We start from the raw sequence: 21467 nt of genomic DNA, 5'->3' as shown, positions 1-21467 counted from the left end.
TGAATACTGGGAGCGCCTAGAAGCATCTGTCACCAAGTTGCAAGAAGCTGTGGATCAACTGAAGGAAGAACAGCAAAATCAAAACAACATGCTCTGCAAACTCCTTAGAGAACAAGAAGAGCAAGGGCGTGAACTGAAGGAATTGAAGCGCCAGAAGCTATCTCTTGAAGGGCCAAGCACTCCACAGACTAAAGAGGCATCCACCTCCCAAATTCAAGGTTGTTGATTTCTAATCTTAGCCTTAACTCTATTATAATTGTTCTTATTAGAAATTTACCTTAGAAATTATATATGAGTAGTAGTAATTAGTATCTCTATTTTGATTTTTTCTCCAATTAAGCTATAATTTATTTTTCTCATCATCATCAAACATGAATAAAATAGCAGATTTTTAGAATAAGGAGGCAATATTTTTTCGAGTTCTTAATAAGGAAAATTCTAATTATTTATATGTGGTGGCAATGCTTTTTGTCTTCTGAATGAATGCCTGAACAGTGCATGTTTTTGATATTGAATTTTATGAATGTTTAAAAAATTGTTGGCTCCTAAAAGAATGATGAGCAAGAGAAATGTTATTGATGATATGAAAAATCATGAAATTGATTCTTGAAGAAAGAAAAAGCAGCAAAAAAAAAGAAAGAGAGAGAAGGAGCAGTAGAAAAAGCCAATAGCCCTTAAAACCAAAAGGCAAGGGTAAATGATCCAAGGCTTTGAGCATCAGTGGATAGGAGGCCCTAAAATGAATAAAATCCTGGCCTAAGCGGCTAAACTAAGTTGTCCCTAACCATGTGCTTGTGGCATGAAGGTGTCAAGTGAAAAATTGAGACTGAGCGGTTAAAGTCAAGGTCCAAAGCAAAAACTGAGTGTGCTTAAGAACTCTGGACACCTCTAATTGGGGACTTCAGCAAAGCTAAGTCACAACCTAAAAAGGTTTACCCGGTTATGTGTCTGTGGCATTTATGTATCCGGTGGTAATACTGGAAAACAAAGTGCTTAGAGCCACGACCAAGACTCATAAAATAGCTATGTTCAAGAATCAACATACTAAACTAGGAGAATCAATAATACTATCTAAATTCTGTATTCCTATAGATGCCAATCATTCTGAATTTCAAAGGATAAAGTGAGATGCCAAAACTGTTCGGAAGCAAAAAGCTACTAGTCCCGCTCATCTGATTAGAATCTGAGCTTCACTTAAAACTCTGAGACATTATTGCTTCTTGATTTCTTTTCATCCTATTTTATTTGTCTAGTTGCTTGGGGACAAGCAACAGTTTAAGTTTGGTGTTGTGATGAGCAGATATTTTATATGCTTTTTTAGGGTAATTCCATGTAGTTTTTAGTATGTTTTAGTTAGTTTTTAGTATATTTTTATTAGTTTCTAGGCAAAATTCATATTTCTGGACTTTACTATGAGTTTGTGTGTTTTTCTATGATTTCAGGTATTTTCTGGCTGAAATTGAGGGAGCTGAGCAAAAATCTGATTCAGGCTGAAAAAGGACTGCAGATGCTGTTGGATTCTGACCTCCCTGCACTCGAAATGGATTTTCTAGAGCTACAAGAGTCCAAATGGCGCGCTCTCAATTGCGTTGGAAAGTCAACATTCAGAGCTTTCCAGAAATATATAATAGTCTATACTTTGCTCAAGGATAAACGGCGTAAACTGGAGTTCAACGCCAGTTCCATGTTGCATTCTGGCGTTAAATGCCAGAAACAGGTTAGAAGTTGGAGTTAAACGCCAAAAACAGGTTACAACCTGGCGTTTAACTCTGGAAACAGCCTAGGCACGGGTAAAGCTCAAGTCTCAGCCCCAGCACACACTAAGTGGGCCCCAGAAGTGGATTTCTGCACTATCTATCTTAGTTTACTCATTTTCTGTAAACCTAGGTTACTAGTTTAGTATTTAAACAACTTTTAGAGATTTATTCTACACCACATGACATTTTAGATCTGAACTTTGTACTCTTTGAGGGCATGAGTTTCTAAACTCCATTGTTGGGGGTTAGGAGCTCTGCTGTGTCCCGATGAATTAATGCAATTATTTATGTTTTCTATTCAAACACGCTTGTTTCTATCTAAGATGTTCATTCGCACTTCAATATGATGGATGTGATGATCCGTGACACTCATCACCATTCTCAACCTATGAACGTGTGCCTGACAACCACCTCCATTCTACCTTCGATTGAATGAGTATCTCTTGGATTCCTTAATTAGAATCTTCGTGGTATAAGCTAGAATCCATTGTTAGCATTCTTGAGAATCTGGAAAGTCTAAACCCTGTCTGTGGTATTCCTAGTAGGATTCAGGGATTGAATAACTGTGACGAGCTTCAAACTCACAAGGGTTGGGTGTAGTGATAGACACAAAAGGATCAATGGATCCTATTCCAGCATGAGTGAGAACTGACAGATGATTGGCCGTGCGATGACAGTGCACCTGGACCATTTTCACTGAGAGGATGGATGGTAGCCATTGACAACGGTGATCCACCAACACACAGCTTGCCATAGGAGGAACCTTGTGTGCGTGATGAAGAAGACAGGGGGAAAGCAGACATTCATAAGACAAAGCATCTCCAAAACTCCAACATATACTCCATTACTGCATAACGAGTATTTATTTCATGCTCTTTTATTTTTCGCAATTCAGACTGATAATCATAATTAATCTCCTGACTAAGATTTACAAGATAACCATAGATTGCTTCAAGCCAACAATCTCCGTGGGATCGACCCTTACTCACGTAAGGTATTACTTGGACGACCCAGTGCACTTGCTGGTTAGTGGTACGGAGTTGTGAAAAGTGTGAATCATAATTTCGTGCACCAAAGGAACATAAAGAAGTGGATTTTGAGAAAGCAGCTTCGACGCGCACGCACACTCCACGCGCACGCGTGGGTGCAAGGAGCTGGACATGGCGCGCGAAAGGTGACGCATCCATCGACACGCACGCGTGCTTGCCGCGTATGCGTGGATCGAAAAATTCAGGCGACGCGCACGCGTGCATGACGCGTACGCGTGACGAGCTGCACGTGACCTCATTAAAGAAATCGTGCCTGGCAATTTCTGAGGCTCAACAAGCCCAAATTCAAGCTGGTTCTGCATGGAAAAGACCTAAGGACTCTAGGGGGAAAGTGGGGGATCATCCATTATACACTTAGATACAATTTTAGCTAGTTTTTGGTTTTTGTTCTTCTAGAGAGATAAACCCTTGTTCCTCTCTAGATAAACCCTTGTTGATTTCTAGTTTTGATTACTTAATTTGAATTCCTTAGTATAATTTGTTTAGATCTTGTGTTAGATTTATGTTTTCTTGTCATTTCCCATTTTCTACCCATTTTGTGAACCTTGTGGATCTTGAATTGTTAATGTTACATTGATGTTCTCTATGATTAGTAGTGTTGTTTGAGTGATTTTCTATTGAAAATTGTTAGTGGGTACTTTTTAATTTCAATTTAATTGCATTTTGAATATGTCTCTTAGTAATGCTTACCATGTGTTTGATGAAATGTTTCCTTTGATTATGGATTAATTTTCTTTACTCTTGGCTTAGGCTAAGGGAATTGGGTAACTTAAGTCATTGGGTCTAATAGATTTGGTGATTTGAAAACCCTTAGTGGTCAATTTGATAAGCATTGATACTAGCCTATTACTAAGTTAATTGGTAGCTAGGTTAGGCCTTATGGTTTGATGTTGATCAAGCCATTTAATATACTTCAAGTATAGAAGTAAACTTAATGAGTTTGGTTCCTTATAATTGTTAAGATATGGTTATTAGACAAGGATGGTGAACCTAATTCCTATGCCTAGCCAAGAGTTGCTTTTGTTATTCATATTTGAAATCCAATAAAAAAATTGTAATTGCTTGATTCTAGTTATAGTTACTTGTTCATTTTTAGAGTAGAATTATAATGGATGTTCTCTTATTAGTTTGGATTTGCTCATACACTGCTTTAGTTACTTGAATTGGTTTCTTGCACTTTAAGATTTCTTGCTTGATAAGTCTCTTAGTTTAATTTCTTGCTCATGATTTGCAACCCCATAATTCTAACCAATGTTGATGCACGTGTTTTTCCATTCCTTGTGAGACGACCCGAAGTTTGAATACTTCGGTTATTTTTATTGGGGTTGAACTTTGTGACAACCAATTCCTTAAAATTTGATTCGAGGATTGATTATTGGTTTGGACTATACTATTAACGAGGTTAATTTGTGAATTTCGAGACCGGTATAAATCCTTGGCCATCACACGCGTGGGTGGAATGTTGGCTCAGCAACGTTGTCTCCAACGCTCATCTCAATGTTAAAAAATCAAGGGTCAGGCGTACGCATTGCCCACACGTACGCTTGACCAGAAAAATGTTGGAGGGAATGTTTGCATGCCAACGTTGACGAAAACGTTGAGGAAGGGTCTGGGAGCAATTTTTAACGCTGCAACATCACTAAAGGCCCAAATTATTACACTACTGGATTATGCAAGCAAGCTAAAGCCCATCAACATCACTCAATCCAAGTCACAAGAAGCATCTAGATTAGGAATTTTAATTCAATTATAATTTGCTCTTTCATTTTAATTGTAAGCCTATATATAGGCAGTAGCTAGATTGGAGAAATCTTTCTGGATTGGAGGGGAGTCCAGAATCATGCATCCACATCCTTTCATGCACTTTTATTTCTTTTCTTTTGTTTTCTATTTTTCTGGTAGTTTAATTTTTGTTTGTAATTTCCATTATGAATTTGAGTTTCAATTTCAGTTCTATTTCTTAATCTTCATCTTTATTTTTCTTCATTTTCTATTTGAGTAGAGCGATGAACTAAACTAACTCTTTCCATTGGGTTAGAGAGCTCTATTGTTATTTAATGGATCAATTGTAGTTTTCATTCTCCTTCTTCAGTCTTTTCTCTTGATTTTACTAGAAAGATTTCGATCTAAATTCAATTGAATAATTATCTCGATGGAGAAATTGTTCATACTTGGATTTCCTCGGAACCTTGACAGAGGAATGAGGAAATCATGCTAGAAATACTTTCTCACATTGGATTAGGTTGGGGATTGGAAGGATATTGTGACATTTAATCCTACTAATACTTTGATCTATGAAGGTGTGTGGTATAATCAGTGACCAAACTTCATCTCTTTCCATGAACAATTAAACCAAGATATTCGAAAATTGTTCAAGTTTAGAGAGATTGGTGAGCCAAGACATTGGGATCCAATCACCTAAGATTGCCAAGCAAGATCAATGAATGCATTCATTGAGGAAGAGATGAGAACGAACTTGATCCGGATAATTCAATATCTCTTGATCCCAATGTTCATTTTATTTTTCTTCATTTACTTTATGTCATTTACTTTATGTACTTTACATTTATGTCAATTCACTTTTCTGCACTTTACTACTTTTATTTACTTTGATTCAATTTACTTTTCTATTGCTTATCACTCCAAACTGAATCGTCTAACTAGGCTAATCAACTAACTATTGATTGCTTAATCCGTTAATCCTCCTGGGATCGACCTCACTCTTTTGTGAGTTTTATTACTTGATACGACCTGGTGCACTTTCCGGTAGTTATTGCGCGGAACCTATTTTTCCCGTATCAATAGGATGATCAGGCAATCAACTCTGTTAATCACATTAAGACGAACGTGTCTGACAAACACCCGCGTCTACTTGGGTTTGTGTAGCCAGAAAGCACGAGCCAACAGCTATGTTTATACATCTCTCAGACGGCTAATCCACGACTTTGTTGGGGACTTCTCGAGACACCAATTCAGCCAATTTTCGGGGAGATTGTGGTCTCCATGCTATAGGCTAGAATCCATAGAGGCAGCATTCTCTGATCCGAAAGATTCGACCTTGTCTGTGGCATTTTGAGTAGGATCGCCAAGAGAATGAACTGCTAGAGCTTCACCCTACATCAGATTAAATGACCACAGGAAATGTCGTTTGATCTGGAGTATAGGAGATCAATGACCATGGGCAATGGCTTTGATCACATACAACCTGCCATAGAAGAACATCAACCATAAGCAAAGAAGACAGTAGTACCATAGAAGAACATCAATCACATGCAACTCCAAGCCTTAAGCCTATTCCTATTAGTATTTTCTACCACTTTTGCTTTTATAGTTTCATGATCATCAAAGTTCAACAACCTTCTGATCTGCTTGACTAAGACTTGCAAGATAACCATAGCTTGCTTTAAACCACAGTCCTCGTGCGATCGGCCCTCACTCGCTCAGGTATTACTTAGACGACCCAGTGCACTTGCTGGTACAACATTATGAAGGTGTGGGGATTCGTGCTAACAGGCAGCAAGGAGCAAAACTAGGTATCAAATTCCTCTTCATCAGATTCCAAGTAGTCATCTTCTTTCTCTAAGCTTGCCATATCCTCATCAAATGAGTCCAGGTGCTTTAGAAGCACAGCAACCGTATCATGAGATTTCATCCAGGATTTTTGATTTTGCATTGAAAGCTTTTGAGCTTCCTTACAAGATTTGACCATCTGCTTGGTCATTGAAGCAAATTCCTTACATTTTTACCTTTTGCTTGCTGAGGTCCACCGCCACCTTTGATAGTAGATACCTTGTTCTCAACAGGCTCATTGCTTAAATATATATTAAAATATTCAAACAAACAAGTTAAAAACATGCCATAGGGGAGAGAACACTTTTTATCACTTTTTACACAATCCCACATGTCGTGAGTCATAAGATATACGAAGGAAATTGGAATGGAATTCAAAATAGCATAGAGCACAAGGGTGTCACAAACAATTATCCTTTGATATGAACCACTTTGAGGCATGATAATATGAGTGATGATGCGATGCAACAGAGCCCTAACAGGTCCTAGGGCCTTATGAGTGGGAGTTGTATCATCCATAGAAGAAAAATTTTCACAGATTCGAGCCAGTACTTCTTGATGAGAAATGCCAACTTGGTTATCCAATTTAACAGCCATATACACTTTTACCCCTGTGTCTTGATATCCAAGGGTCGCGCCAATGGTTTCAGCATTCAAGATAAAATGAGTGTTTTTAACAAAAGAGTGAAGTTCTCCTTCACAAAAAAGTGAGTTCGCAAAGAACTCATGCACTAAGTTCGGGTAGACAGGTTTTCTAATTTTGAAAATGGGAGTACATTTCAGATCATGAATATTAGTTTTAAAATTGATTAACAATAAAGGAAGAAAAGAGAGTACGGTTCGCAAGAATTTGTTTATGAAACTCATACTAAGCACATGTTGCAAATCGGTGAGGATCATAGTGAGAGTGAGTTTTGCCATACTTTCGCTTGAAATCAAGAGAGTTAATATTAGTAGGTTCCCTAGTGTTTTGAAGTATGGTTCTTTAGGGACCTCTAGAAGGACGGTTGCTTGGTGTAGAGTGACCAGTCAGATGTGAAGTGGAACGGCGAGGAGGTGATGATGGTTGGTCTTCCTCTTCACGCATGGGTCCTTTCCCTTTTCCTCCTTTACTACGAGAGGATTCAGCCTCCTTTCTCGCTGAAAAAGCTTTAGGATGAATAACTTTTCTTGCTATAGATTCGGATGAGTGGGACAAATGACAAGAAGATGAATGGGAGTGCATATGTATGTGTGTGTGTGATGCCAGGGTATTTTGGCCAGCTTCACTGACCTTTTCTTTACTGTTTTTAGGTTAGTTTCATGCATTTCTTTAGGAAATAAGCTAGTTTTGGGTAAATATTCACTTATGCCTTCACTCAAGCATACATTGTGCATTTTACATGATTTCATAAGGATTTTGCATAAGTTTAGTGACAAATATTATGTTGCATTACTCATGACTTGGACTAGAGCTTTGATGCACTTTGTTGCTTGATTTTAGGACCAAAAAGGAGCAAGAAAAGGGGAGGTAACTTGCAAAGATTAATGAGAAAAGTGATTGCCAATAACACTCTCAAAAAGCCATCAATGCCCACGTTAGAGAGTTACGTTAACCAAGTTAACGTGAACTCTAACGTGGAGAAAAGAAGTTGAGCCAACGTTAGTGACACTCAACATTGTCACTAACGTTGGCAATCACTCATAAGTAGCCACGTTAGAAGCCACGTTAACCTAGTTAATGTGGCCTCTAACGTTAAGGGGGAGGGAGAGAAGCCAATGTTAGTGACACTCAACATTCTCACTAACGTTGGCCTATGGTGCTAAGTACCACGTTAACTCCCACGTTAACTTGGTTAACGTGGGAACTAACGTAGAGAATGAAGAGTTGTCGACAATGTTAGTGACACTCAATATTGTCACTAACGTTGAAGCAACCACACAACCCCCAAGAGTCACGTTAACTTGGTTAACGTGGAAGCTAAAGATGAGAAATAAAAGATGAGCCAACGTTAGTGACACTCAACATTGTCACTAAAGTTGGGATGGCTAAAAGATGGCCACGTTAGAAACCACGTTAACCTAGTTAACGTGGACTCTAACGTGAGACCTAGGGGCACATTGGAACGTTAGTGACAATGTTGAATGTCACTAACGTTCTCGAAGGATGGCAAAGGCCACGTTAGAAGCCACGTTAACCTAGTTAACGTGAGCTTTAACGTGAAGCAAGAAGGGGCACAGTGGAACGTTAGTGACAATGTTGAGTGTCACTAACGTTCTCGAAGATTGACAAGGCAACGTTAAAAGCCACGTTAACCTAGTTAACGTGGGTTTTAACGTAAGGCAAAAGGGGTGCATTGGAACGTTAGTGACAATGTTAAGTGTCACTAACGTTCCCGAACTTGGACTTTCACTAAATGATTAACACTCCTTACGCCCTGAGCTTAAGTCTCTGCCAACTCCGCACTTTCTCTCTGCAAGTAAAGCCAAGCCCAAATAAAGAAAGGAACTGCTTCAAACTCAAGATCCAAAGGCCCAAGACTTGAAGAGTGAACTAGAAGCTGAGAAGAGTAGTATATATAGGAGTAGCTTTGAATTGTAAAAGAGTTCTAGAGGCTGAAGAACCACTCTTTGTATTTTACTTTCTTTGCAATTTCTAGTTTATGATGTATTCTCCATCTTTGTTTTCATTTTCAAGAGCTATGAACAACTAAACCCCTTTCATTGGGTTAGGGAGCTCTGTTGTAATTTAATGGATCAATACTAATTTTCATTGTTCTTCTTCTATCTTTCCTCTTGATTTTACTTGAAAGCTTTCGATCTTCATCCAATTGAGTAGTTATCTTGGAAGAGAAACTATTCAAACTTGGATCTCTTTTGAACCTTGGAAGAGGAATGAAGAGATCAAGCTAGAAATGCTTTGTCATGCTGGACCAAATTGGGTTTGGATGGGTATGTGACTGTAACCCTCTCAATACTTGGTTTGGGAAATGCATGTGGTATAATCAGTGACCATACTTCATCTCTTCTCATGAGCAATTGACCAAGGAATTGGCTATTGATCAAGATTTGAGAGATTGAATTGCAAGAAATTGTAATTCAATCACTTAAGATTGCCAAGGAGATCAATGAGTGCATTGATTGAGGAAGAGATGAAAATGAACTTGATCCAGAGAATTGCAACATCTCCTAAGCCCAATGAACTCCCCATCTCTAATCTCACCCATTCTCTTTAATTTCTGCGATTTACTTTTATGAGCAAATCCCCCATTCCCATTTACAATTCTGCAATTTATTTTCAGTCATTTACTTCCAGTCCTTTAGTTCTAGCATTTACTTTTCTGTTATTTACATTCCCGCCATTTTATTTTCTGCAACTTTCAACCCAAATTCTGGATTCGCTCAACTAGAACATTCTTCTAATTAAAGTTGCTTGATCAATCAATCCCTGTGGGATTCGACCTCACTCTATTGTGAGTTTTTACTTGACGACAACTTCGGTACACTTGCCGAAGGGAGATTTGTTGTGAGACAAGTTTTCCGTGCATCAAGTTTATGGTGCCGTTCCCGGGGATTGATTGTGCATCAATAATGATTAGATTGGAAGATCACTAGATTGAGCATTTTATTTTGTGAATTTCATTTTTCTGTTTGAGTGACTTACTTTTTTGTTTTTAGTTAAACTTCTTCCCTTCTCCATCTACTCTTTTGTTTTTCTTTGTTATTTTCAATTCTGTTTGCTAACCCACTAACTGTTTGATATATTGCATCACCCACAACTAACATCAATTCTGACATAAATACTGTCTGCACCTATATTCTCTGCTTGTACTTGTTGGTTGTATGACAGGGAGAAGAAGTGGGGCTTCAACTTCCTTTGATTCTGAACCAGAGAGAACCTTCCTTAGACTAAGGAGGGAGGCAAAAGAAAAACGAGTAGTTGGTGCTGAAGAAGAAGAGGAACAGTTTGAGGAAAACTTTGAACCAAACATGGAAGAAAACATGGAAAATCATCATGAAGAAGAGATTCACAACCATGGCAGATGAGGTGGAGCAAATCATGCTGGGGAGGATAGAAGAGTTTTGGGCTCTTACATTAATCCAAACCCAGGCAATTGTGGAAGTAGCATCCAAAAACCAACAATCCATGCCAACAACTTTGAACTTAAACTACAGCTCATCACCCTTGTTCAGAACAACTGTTCGTTTGGATGAGGTGTTCAAGAAGATCCCAACCAACATTTGACCACCTTTCTGAGAATATGTGACACAGTGAAATCTAATGGTGTTCTTCCTGACGCCTATAGATTGCTCTTATTTCCCTTCTCACTCAGAGACAAGGCAGCCAAGTGGCTGGAATCCTTCCCAAGGGAGAGCTTGACAACTTGGGAGGATGTGGTGAACAAATTCTTAGCAAGATTCTACCCTCCTCAACGAATCAATAGGCTGAGAGCTGAGGTTCAAACCTTCAGGCAACAGGATGGTGAGACTCTGTATGAAGCATGGGAGAGGTTCAAAGACTTAACAAGGAGGTGTCCACTAACAATGTAGCTCACCAACAATTCACCCAGAGGACATCTCAACACCCCCACAACAACACTTCTCCACATACTTATCAAAACCAAAACAACACATCTGCTCCGAATCACTCATCAATTGATGACAGGCTCTCTAAGATTGAAGCCCTACTTGAAGGAATAAGCCAAGAGATTCAAGAAAATAAGGCGTTCAAAGAGGAGGTGCGAGCCAATATTAAGAACCAGGGAGAAACCATTAGGAAGCTGGAATTCCAGGTGGGATATTTGTCTGAGAAGATTCCCAAACCTACTGATAGCTTCCCAAGTGACACGGAGAAAAACCCCAAGGGAGAAGCAAAGAAAGTAAGATGGGAAGATTGCAAAATGGTCACTACAAGTGATCAAGAGACTGAAGACAAGCAAGACAAAATGTGCAAACAACCTGAAGACAACTCAACAAAGGAGGAGGATAGAGATCACAAAGAACCAGAAATCTCACAACAAGAGCTGCTGAAGCTCTATGCACCATTCCATCAACTGCTCAATGGTGCTGTGGGAAAAAGAATATACTCAAGGTTCCTAGACTTGTTTGCATCTCTGCATGTGAACATACCATTCATCAAGGCAATTCAACAAATGCCTGCATTCATCAAGTATATGAAGGAACTTCTTCCCAGGAAAAGCTCACTCAAGGGAGGGCAGACTATAGTGATGAACAAGGAATGTAGTGCCCTTATTCAACCTGAGTTGCCTACAAAAAGAAGAGACCCAGGAAGATTTCATATCCTTTGTGCCATAGGTGAAAATATGTTCGACAGAGCACCATGCGATTTAGGGGCCAGCATCAACTTACTGCCCTTATCCCTGGTGAAGAGGCTGCAGATCAATGAGATAATGCCCACAGATGTCATTATCAGACTGGCTGACAAAACTCAAAAGCAAGCAATAGGAGTGGTGGAAAATGTGTTGCTAAAGGTTGGGAAGTACTTTCTCCCAACAGACTTTGTCATTCTGGACATGGAAGAAAGTCACACTCACCCAATCATATTGGGAAGACCATTTCTAGCTACGGCCAGAGCACTTATCGATGTAGAGAAAGGGGAGCAAATATTGAGAATCCATGATGAACAACTCAGCTTCAATGTTTTCAAACTCTCACAAGAAATAGATCAAGAGGACAAAGAACTAAGCACAAATGATAATGAGACACTGAAGGAGGAAACAAGCACTGAAGCACAGCCAGTTCGTTCTGAGACCCCCTTAACTGACAAACAAGGAAAACAGCAATTGCCACAGCTCAAGGAAAAGTTGGAGGAACCCAAACCTCTAGAGGCAGGTGAAGACAGCATCACAACTCGTTGGAGAAAAGAGGTTACCAAGGGGAAGGCAACCTCAAAAGAAACAAAGAAGAAGGTACCAAGGAGATGGAGGAACAAGAAGATCCCTACGGAAGACTTCTCTCCAGGGGATAGAGTTGTCTCAGCCTACTTCCCAGATATTCCCCCTAATCTCCCTACTGTGCCATGTCAATTACCCAAGGTCTTCACTATCAACAGAGTTCTTTCCCTGGAACATGTGGAAATCATTGATCCAACCAATGGATACAAGTCCACAGCAAGAGGGGAGGACTTTAAGCACTACCAACCACCGTGATGAAAGAAAAACGTTAAGCTAGTGACGCTAAAGAAGCACTTCATGGGTGGCAACCCATGTTTTATATGCTTTCAGATGATAATGAATAAGTCAATCTTTATGAGCTTCAATCCAAACTTAACAAACAATTGGTGAAAATCTTCTTATGCAGAATATAGTGAGGAACAAGTTTGGTGTTCAAAGCAAACCAGGTTGCATGCTAGCCTTGGGAGCTTTGAACACAAAACTTTCATCACAGTGCTTCAAACTAAGTTTGGTGTCACCCCATGGTGCCACCCAAATGCATATAAGGAACCACCAATAGTTAGTTAGTTAGTTGAAATTCATAAACAAACAATCAAATCCTTTCTTTCAATTTATTCTAGCCGTAGAGTTTTAATTTTCTTATATATTAATTCCCTTATTTCAAATCTTTATATGAAAGGAAAAGAAGCATGAAAAGGGATTGATTGGACAATTAAATGGGGGAAATTTCGCCACTTAAATAAGAGGGGCTACACACTTGTTCTAAAGAGGGAATACGTTGGAAAATGTTGCCATGCAACATTGAAAAAAAGGGACCCCTAGAAGACCGAGCAATCCCCATCATAAAGTGATGATCCTTGTCTTCTAGCCATGCATAACCCCAACCGTCCATCAAGTGACCACTTCATCAATCTACACCCTCCATTCTCTCACAACTTCTCTATATAAACAACCCTTGCCCATACCACCCTTCATTGTCATCACACACCTTCACCACTCTTTATTTCGGTACAATACACCCCCTATCCAATTACAAACATTCCTCCCCTCACTCTCCTCATTGTCATAAAACCCTAAACAACCAAAAGTCTCCACAACCTTACCACCTTCACATATTAAATCATCATTCATGGCATCTTCAAGTTCTAAAAAAAGGGAAGGGAAGGAACCCATGGAAGAACACCCATATGATGAGAAGAGATTTAGAAGCTTGCATCATGCATTGTAATACGGGTGGATGGTTGATAAGGAAATCATTTATGAGCTGGGATTTCAAGTTACAAAGACTGAATGCCCCGAAATCACAGAGAAGGTAGAAAGGAGAAGATGGGAGCTCCTCACTGACCCGGTCACTAAGGTGAATGCAAATCTCATAAGAGAATTTTATGCAAATGCAGTCGGGTATGATAAAAAAGATGAGTCATATACATGCTTTGTGAGAGGAACAATGGTGGATTTTGGTCCCATGAGTGTAATGAGGGCATTGAAGCTACGGTCTATACCATTTGAAGAAGAAAGTTACCACTCAAGATTGGACAACAACCCCAATTATGACCAGCTTTTACTAGACCTTTGTGTACCAGGAGCTGACTGGGAAAGGGGTGCAGGAAATAAACCAAAGTTCATTAAGAGAACAGATCTCACTCCTGAAGCTAAGGGGTGGTTCGAGCTAGTGAGGAGGTCTATTCTCCCAGCTGCAAACAACTCAGAGGTGAATCTCGAGAGAGAAACAATGTTGCATTGTATACTCAAGGGAGGAGAAATCAAAGTTCATGAGATCATAGCTCAAGGAATTAGAAAGATGGCAGAGAAAAGCGACTCAAGAGGAACATTAGGTTACCTCAGCACTATTTACCGAATATGCAAGAAAGCTAGGGTGGTTTTTGAAGATGAGGACCCCGTTTGGATAAAGGAAGGCATTCCAATAACGGTCCGAAGGATGAATGCTGTAGCACTTCCCCTGCCTCAACGGAAGCAAAGAAAGAGGACAGCCCCTCCAGTAGTTGAAGGACAGGTCTTAGAGGGACAAGCACCACAGACCTTGGACATGCACCAATTATAGGAAGCCATTGATGGCTTATCTAGACAATATTTGGAAAGCCAAGGAGCACAGAAAGAGCTTCAACTACAGATGATGGGGCAGCAAGATGAGTGGCAAAGGCAAATGATGGAACAACAACTAAGCCGAGGACAACAATGGGGAGAAGCATTCAACAGGAATGAACAAAGGCAAAACGAGCAACAAGAATCCACCCAGAGGCTAATCAACATCCAAGCACATCAAGGGGCACACATACATGAGATGCATCAAAGACAAATAGAACAGGCAGAACTATTGGACGAGCAAAGGGCATTCACAGAAGGAGTTTACATGAGTCAAACAGGACATCAGATAAATACTCAAGCTAGGCTCGGCTACTTAGTGGGACAGCTACCAATATTGCATCCAGGAATAGCCAAGTATGATGAAATGAAGGATGAATTAGCACGAAAGGAAAGACAAAGGGTGGAAGAGAGTCATGAGTCAGTGAGGAAGGCACTCGAGGATTGGAAACAAGCAAGATTGGCATGGATGCGAGGAAATGCAAGAGGAAACAAGGAGGACAAGCAAGGAAAAGAGCGTGGACACCCACAACAGTAAAAGGTGGTGGAGTTCCTTCTTTGTTCCATCTTTCTCTGTGTTTTAAATAAGGAAGATCTTGTATGAAATAGAACTTGCTTCCATGTTATGTTTAAACCTTTTTCAAATCATGTTATTTTTAGTTTTTGGTATTGAATAGGTCCATGATTACTGGTCTTTATGTCACTGCATCATTACTTCCCTTTCTTGTAAGCTTGTCCCTTTTTAAATCAAATGAAGAAGAGAATGCTTATGTTTTTAAAAGACCAGAGTAGAGTTCATATTGTGGAAGTGCATTCATGAATCTTTGGGGTAGTCATAAGTTAGCTAAGTTGGTTCAACCACAAGGCTAGGAAGACAACTATCTATCCTGAATACTTTGCTTTGGAATACACTCATGAGACTAAGCTAATAACAAGATCCTAAGAAGAGAAAAGGGAAAGAACAATGGAAGTGAAAAACAAAAGAAAAAGAGTAAGCAATAAGGCTAGGCATTAATGGTTTTAAGCTTGAGGCAAGTGTCTGTGGTGCTCCTGTGTGAGGGATATACTTGGATGAATAAGCTCTTAGGGGTGCCTTATCACTTGGTAACTTGGGTTAACTAACTCGGGATTATCAGCTGAAAGTCCACTATCAAGAGTAACCTTCACTACAGAACACTTAGTAACCCAAAGAGGTACTGGACACTAAGGTCTCAAGAATAGAAAATAAATAAACTAAATGCCTGTAGTGTGTATGTATGGGGGATAGGCTTGAGGGAGTAAGTCCTTAGGAGTGTCTCAACACCTAGCACCTTGAACCAACTGGTTCGGGAGTGTTGGCTGAAAGCTTATCTTAAAGAGTTGCCCCCTTACAGAGCACTTAGCCTAAATAACACAAACAACCCTTGTAATAACAATAAAAGGATCAATGAATAAAAGTCTCATGGGATATGAACAAAGTGGGTGTTTTAGGACAGAATAAAGGTCTGAAAACCAGAAATGGAATGAACCTAAGTTGCTATGCATGAAACCACCATAAAATCAGTAATATGACTTCCACAAGAAAGACTCATTCTTCTGGATATTCCATTCATCATTTTCTTGTTCCAGTATTTGCTTAGGGACAAGCAAGCTTTAAGTTTGGTGTTGTGATGCCAGGGCATTTTGACCAGTTTCACTGACCTTTTCTTTACTGTTTTTAGGTTAGTTTCATGCATTTCTTTAGGAAATAAGCTAGTTTTGGGTAAATATTCACTTATGCCTTCACTCAAGCATACATTGTGCATTTTACATGATTTCATGAGGATTTTGCATAAGTTTAGTGGCAAATATTATGTTGCATTACTCATGACTTGGACTAGAGCTTTGATGCACTTTGTTGCTTGATTTCAGGACCAAAAAGGAGCAAGAAAAGGGGAGGTAACTTGCAAAGATTAATGAGAAAAGTGATTGCCAATAACACTCTCAAAAAGCCATCAATGCCCACGTTAGAGAGTCATGTTAACCAAGTTAACGTGAACTCTAACGTGGAGAAAAGAAGTTGAGCCAACGTTAGTGACACTCAACATTGTTACTAACGTTGGCAATCACTCATAAGTGGCCACGTTAGAAGCCACGTTAACCTAGTTAATGTGGCCTCTAACATTAAGGGGGAGGGAGAGAAGCCAACGTTAGTGACACTCAACATTGTCACTAACGTTGGCCTATGGTGCTAAGTACCACGTTAACTCCCACGTGAACTTGGTTAACGTGGGAACTAACGTAGAGAATGAAGAGTTGTTGACAGTGTTAGTGACACTCAACATTGTCACTAACGTTGAAGCAACCACACAACCCCCAAGAGTCACGTTAACTTGGTTAACGTGGAAGCTAACGATGAGAAATGAAAGATGAGCCAACATTAGTGACACTCAACATTGTCACTAACGTTGGGATGGCTAAAAGATGGCCACGTTAGAAGCCACGTTAACCTAGTTAACGTGGACTCTAACGTGAGACCTAGGGGCACATTGGAATGTTAGTGACAATGTTGAATGTCACTAACGTTCTCGAAGGATGGCAAAGGCCACGTTAGAAGCCACGTTAACCTAGTTAACGTGAGCTTTAACGTGAAGTAAGAAGGGGCACACTGGAACGTTAGTGACAATGTTGAGTGTCACTAACGTTCTCAAAGATTGACAAGGCAACGTTAAAAGCCACGTTAACCTAGTTAACGTGGGTTTTAACGTAAGGCAAAAGGGGTGCATTGGAACGTTAGTGACAATGTTAAGTGTCACTAACGTTCCCGAACTTGGACTTTCACTAAATGATTAACACTCCTTACGCCCTGAGCTTAAGTCTCTGCCCACTCCGCACTTTCTCTCTGCAAGTAAAGCCAAGCCCAAATAAAGAAAGGAACTGCTTCAAACTCAAGATCCAAAGGCCCAAGACTTAAAGAGTGAACTAGAAGCTGAGAAGAGTAGTATATATAGGAGTAGCTTTGAATTGTAAAAGAGTTCTAGAGGCTGAAGAACCACTCTCTGTATTTTACTTTCTTTGCAATTTCTAGTTTATGATGTATTCTCCATCTTTGTTTTCATTTTCAAGAGCTATGAATAATTAAACCCCTTTCATTGGGTTAGGGAGCTCTGTTGTAATTTGATGGATCAATACTAATTTTCATTGTTCTTCTTCTATCTTTCCTCTTGATTTTACTTGAAAGCTTTCGATCTTCATCCAATTGAGTAGTTATCTTGGAAGAGAAGCTATTCAAACTTGGATCTCTTTTGAACCTTGGAAGAGGAATGAAGAGATCAAGCTAGAAATGCTTTCTCATGCTGGACCAAATTGGGTTTGGATGGGTATGTGACTGTAACCCTCTCAATACTTGGTTTGGGAAATGCATGTGGTATAATCAGTAACCATACTTCATCTCTTCTCATGAGCAATTGACCAAGGAATTGGCTATTGATCAAGATTTGAGAGATTGAATTGCAAGGAATTGTAATTCAATCACTTAAGATTGCCAAGGAGTTCAATGAGTGCATTGATTGAGGAAGAGATGAAAATGAACTTAATCCGGAGAATTGCAACATCTCCTAAGCCCAATGAACTCCCCATCTCTAATCTCACCCATTCTCTTTAATTTCTGCGATTTACTTTTATGAGCGAATCCCCCATTCCCATTTACAATTCTGCAATTTATTTTCAGTCATTTACTTCCAGTCCTTTAGTTCTAGCATTTACTTTTCTGTTATTTACATTCCCGCCATTTTATTTTTTGCAACTTTCAACCCAAATTCTGGATTCGCTCAACTAGAACATTCTTCTAATTAAAGTTGCTTGATCAATCAATCCCTGTGGGATTCGACCTCACTCTATTGTGAGTTTTTACTTGACGACAACTTCGGTACACTTGCCGAAGGGAGATTTGTTGAGAGGATTGGGGTTGTTTGGAGTGAGGAGGATTTTAGGGGGGTATTGATGCTAGGGTATTTTGGCCAGTTTCACTGACCTTTTCTTTACTATTTTAGGGTAGTTTCATGCATTTTCTTAGTTAATAAGCAAGTTTTGGGTAGATAATCACTTACATCTTGATTCAAGCAAACATCGTGAATTTTATATGATTTTTTGAGAATTATGCATGCATTGAATGATAAAATGGATGATGCATGATCTCACGAGTTAGAACCTAGCTTTGATGCACTTTACTTGCTTGATTTTAGGACAAAGGAAGCAAGAAAGATGCCACGTTAATAGCCATGTTAGTCTAACTAACGTGACCATTAACGTGGAATGGGGGCTAGCTTGCAACGTTAATGAGAAAAGTGATCACCAATAACGCCTTCGTGAGCCATCATAACCCACGTTAGTTGCCACGTTAACTACATTAACGTGGAAGCTAACGTGGAGGAGAAGTAAAGCTCTAACGTTAGTGGTAAAAGTGAATACCACTAACGTTGGAAAATCGGGCACACTTAGCCACGTTAAGAGTCACGTTAATTACATTAACGTGAACTCTAACGTGGAAGGAACAAAGAAGTGCCAACGTTAGTGACACTCACCTTTGTCACTAACGTTGGACCAAGCCACCATTAGCCACGTTAGTTGCCACGTTAGTTACATTAATGTGGAGGAAAGGAATGATGAGCCAATGTTAGTGACACTCACCTTTGTCACTAATGTTGGAGATGGCAATCACCACCACGTTAGTGGCCACGTTAATACAATTAACGTGAGGCACTAACGTGAGAAGGGGCATTTGGAGCGTTAGTGACAAAGGTAAGTGTCACTAACGCTCTCAAGGCTGAGGCATGCCGACGTTAGGAGTCACGTTAGCTACCCTAACGTGGACTCTAACGTAGGGAGGAAGGGCAACAAGCAAACGTTATTAGAAAAGGTGAATGCCAATAACGTTTGCGAAGGACCAAGAGGCAACGTTAGTGGTCACGTTAGTGCCACTAACGTTGAAGTTAACGTGGACCATCTTGGGTTCGGAACGTTAGTGAAAAAGGTGATCGTCACTAACATTCTCGAACCCACATTTTCACTTAACGTTAACACTACTAACGTCCTAACTAACGTCCATGCCTAACTCACGCTTTCTCTGCAAGCAAAGCTGAGCCCACTGAAGACTGCAACTGCTTCAACTAAAGACCCAAAGGCCCATATCTAAGAGTTGAAGAGCCAACTAGAAGATTAGAAGAGTAGTATATATAGGAGTAGTTTTGAACTAGTAAGGAAGCTTTTGGCATTTTGGATAACTACACTTTCTATATATTTTACTTTCTCTGCAACTTCTAGTTTTAGTTTTCATAATGTACTTTACACTTACGCTTTCCATTCCCAGAGTTATGAACAACTAAACCCCTTTCATTAGGTTAGGGAGCTCTGTTGTAATTTGATGGATCAATAATAGTTTTCATTATTCTTCTTCTTTCTTTTCTCTTGATTTTACTAGAAAGATTTCAATCTTCATCCTATTGGGTAGTTATCTTGGAAAAGAAGCTATTCATACTTGGATCTCCTTGGACCTTGGAAGAGGAATGAAAAGATCATGCTAGAAATGCTTTCTCATGTTGGACCAAATTGGGGTTTGGATAGATATGGTGACATATAATCCTACCAATACTTTGATTTGGGAATACATGTGGTATAATCAGTGACTGTTCCGAGGGTTACCTGAAACTGTAGGTCGATCTCGGATGAGATCTTCTGTACTGGTCGGAGATGACGTGTTCGGCTAGCTGGTGGCGGCCGGAGCTGTTGTATCCGACTCGTTGGACTGGCTGCACTTCTGATCCTTAGTCACCGGAGGATGGGGGGTACCTGCAAGAGACTCCGATGCTTAAGTTAGCACGGGTATTAAGCAGGTTTATTGTAGAATCAGAGTATGAGTTATACCTGGGTGCTCCAGTGTATTTATAGTAGTGTGGGCTGACCATTCCGATAAGATAAGTTAGTTATCTTATCTTATCTTATCTTTGGGTGAGGTCAGCTTATCTTCAAGGGAATCGCCTTTATCTCTATAGGCTTTGACTGCCTTTGGATTTGGGTCGTGTTCCTCTATTTGGCCCTTTATTGGGCTTTCCTGTCGATTTGGCCGACCTCTTTGAGAAGAGGTCGGGTAGCCTGACCTGAAGAAGTTTGTCGCTTTGTCGCCAATCATCCCAGGTCGGATAGCTCAACCCAGGATATGAACAGTGCCCCTGCTTGAGCTCGGTCTTTTTGTTGAGGTCGAGTCCTTGACTTCGGTCCTTCTCTAGTGAAGCCTAACTCAAGCATTTTGTCGATTCCTTTCTTTGTAGAGCCTTTTTGAATGTGGAACGTTTTCCTCTAAAAGTGCGCGCTTTTATATCGGCGCTTTGGGAACGTGCGAGGGTTTAATACCCTCATTAATTGGCTTCAAGTGCCCCGTTTCCCTTGGTTTTTATTTTGAACTTTGCCGTCAGAAACGGTTTCTCTTCTTCGTTCCTCTTCGTAACTTCTCCCTTTACTTTCTCGTTTTCTGTTTTCCCTAGAGTTTCACAGTTTCTTCCTGCGACGCCTGCTCTACTACCGCTTTCTGTGGAAAAAGAGTGATTCTGGATTTCTTCCTCCGTTTTCTTCCGGCGAATTTTTTCCGTTCGAGGGGTGGCTCTGTCGCTTCTTGCTCTTCAGCTTTCTTTCGAGGTTTCCTTCTATCTTCCAGGTTCGATTTTTCCTCCTCTGTCATTTTTTTATGTCTGAGTTTGATTTTGCTTGGAGAAAGTTTGGATCTTTCTGCTTTTACTGTGCCTGATTGTTGCGTGTTCTGGAGTTTCTTCGTCTTTTGTATGAATTTTTTCGTCTTTCCTGTTGCTTGATGCTTTTAGGGCTTTTGCATGTTATCACCGTTTCTGCTTGTGCTTTCGATGATGGTTTTTGTTTGATTCTGGAGAAAAAGCTGTGTCTTTGACGATTCTCTGCTTGGCATGTTTGGTGTTGTCGAAGCTTTTTGTAAAAAGATAGTGGCTTTGATGACTTTTCTACTTTTTTGTGTTTTGTCTTTCTCCTATGAAAATGCTTGCTGTTTGAAATCTTCTTTTTGTTTGGGGGATGCCAAGACGTAAGCTGTAGATTTTTTTTGAAACCTTGCT

At 39.9% G+C, this 21467-nt stretch overlaps 1 non-coding gene across 1 annotated transcript; it reads right to left on the bottom strand.

Moving 5' to 3' along the window:
* Nucleotides 1-10798: 10798 nt before the first annotated feature.
* LOC112780815 (small nucleolar RNA R71) lies at nt 10799-10909 on the bottom strand. Its single transcript, XR_003191629.1, has one exon. It is a non-coding gene; the product is annotated as a small nucleolar RNA R71 (small nucleolar RNA).
* Nucleotides 10910-21467: the final 10558 nt, after the last annotated feature.

Source organism: Arachis hypogaea, chromosome 19, assembly GCF_003086295.3.
Source record: "Arachis hypogaea cultivar Tifrunner chromosome 19, arahy.Tifrunner.gnm2.J5K5, whole genome shotgun sequence".
Lineage (NCBI taxonomy): Eukaryota > Viridiplantae > Streptophyta > Magnoliopsida > Fabales > Fabaceae > Arachis > Arachis hypogaea.
This window is presented reverse-complemented; position numbering and strand designations above follow the sequence as displayed.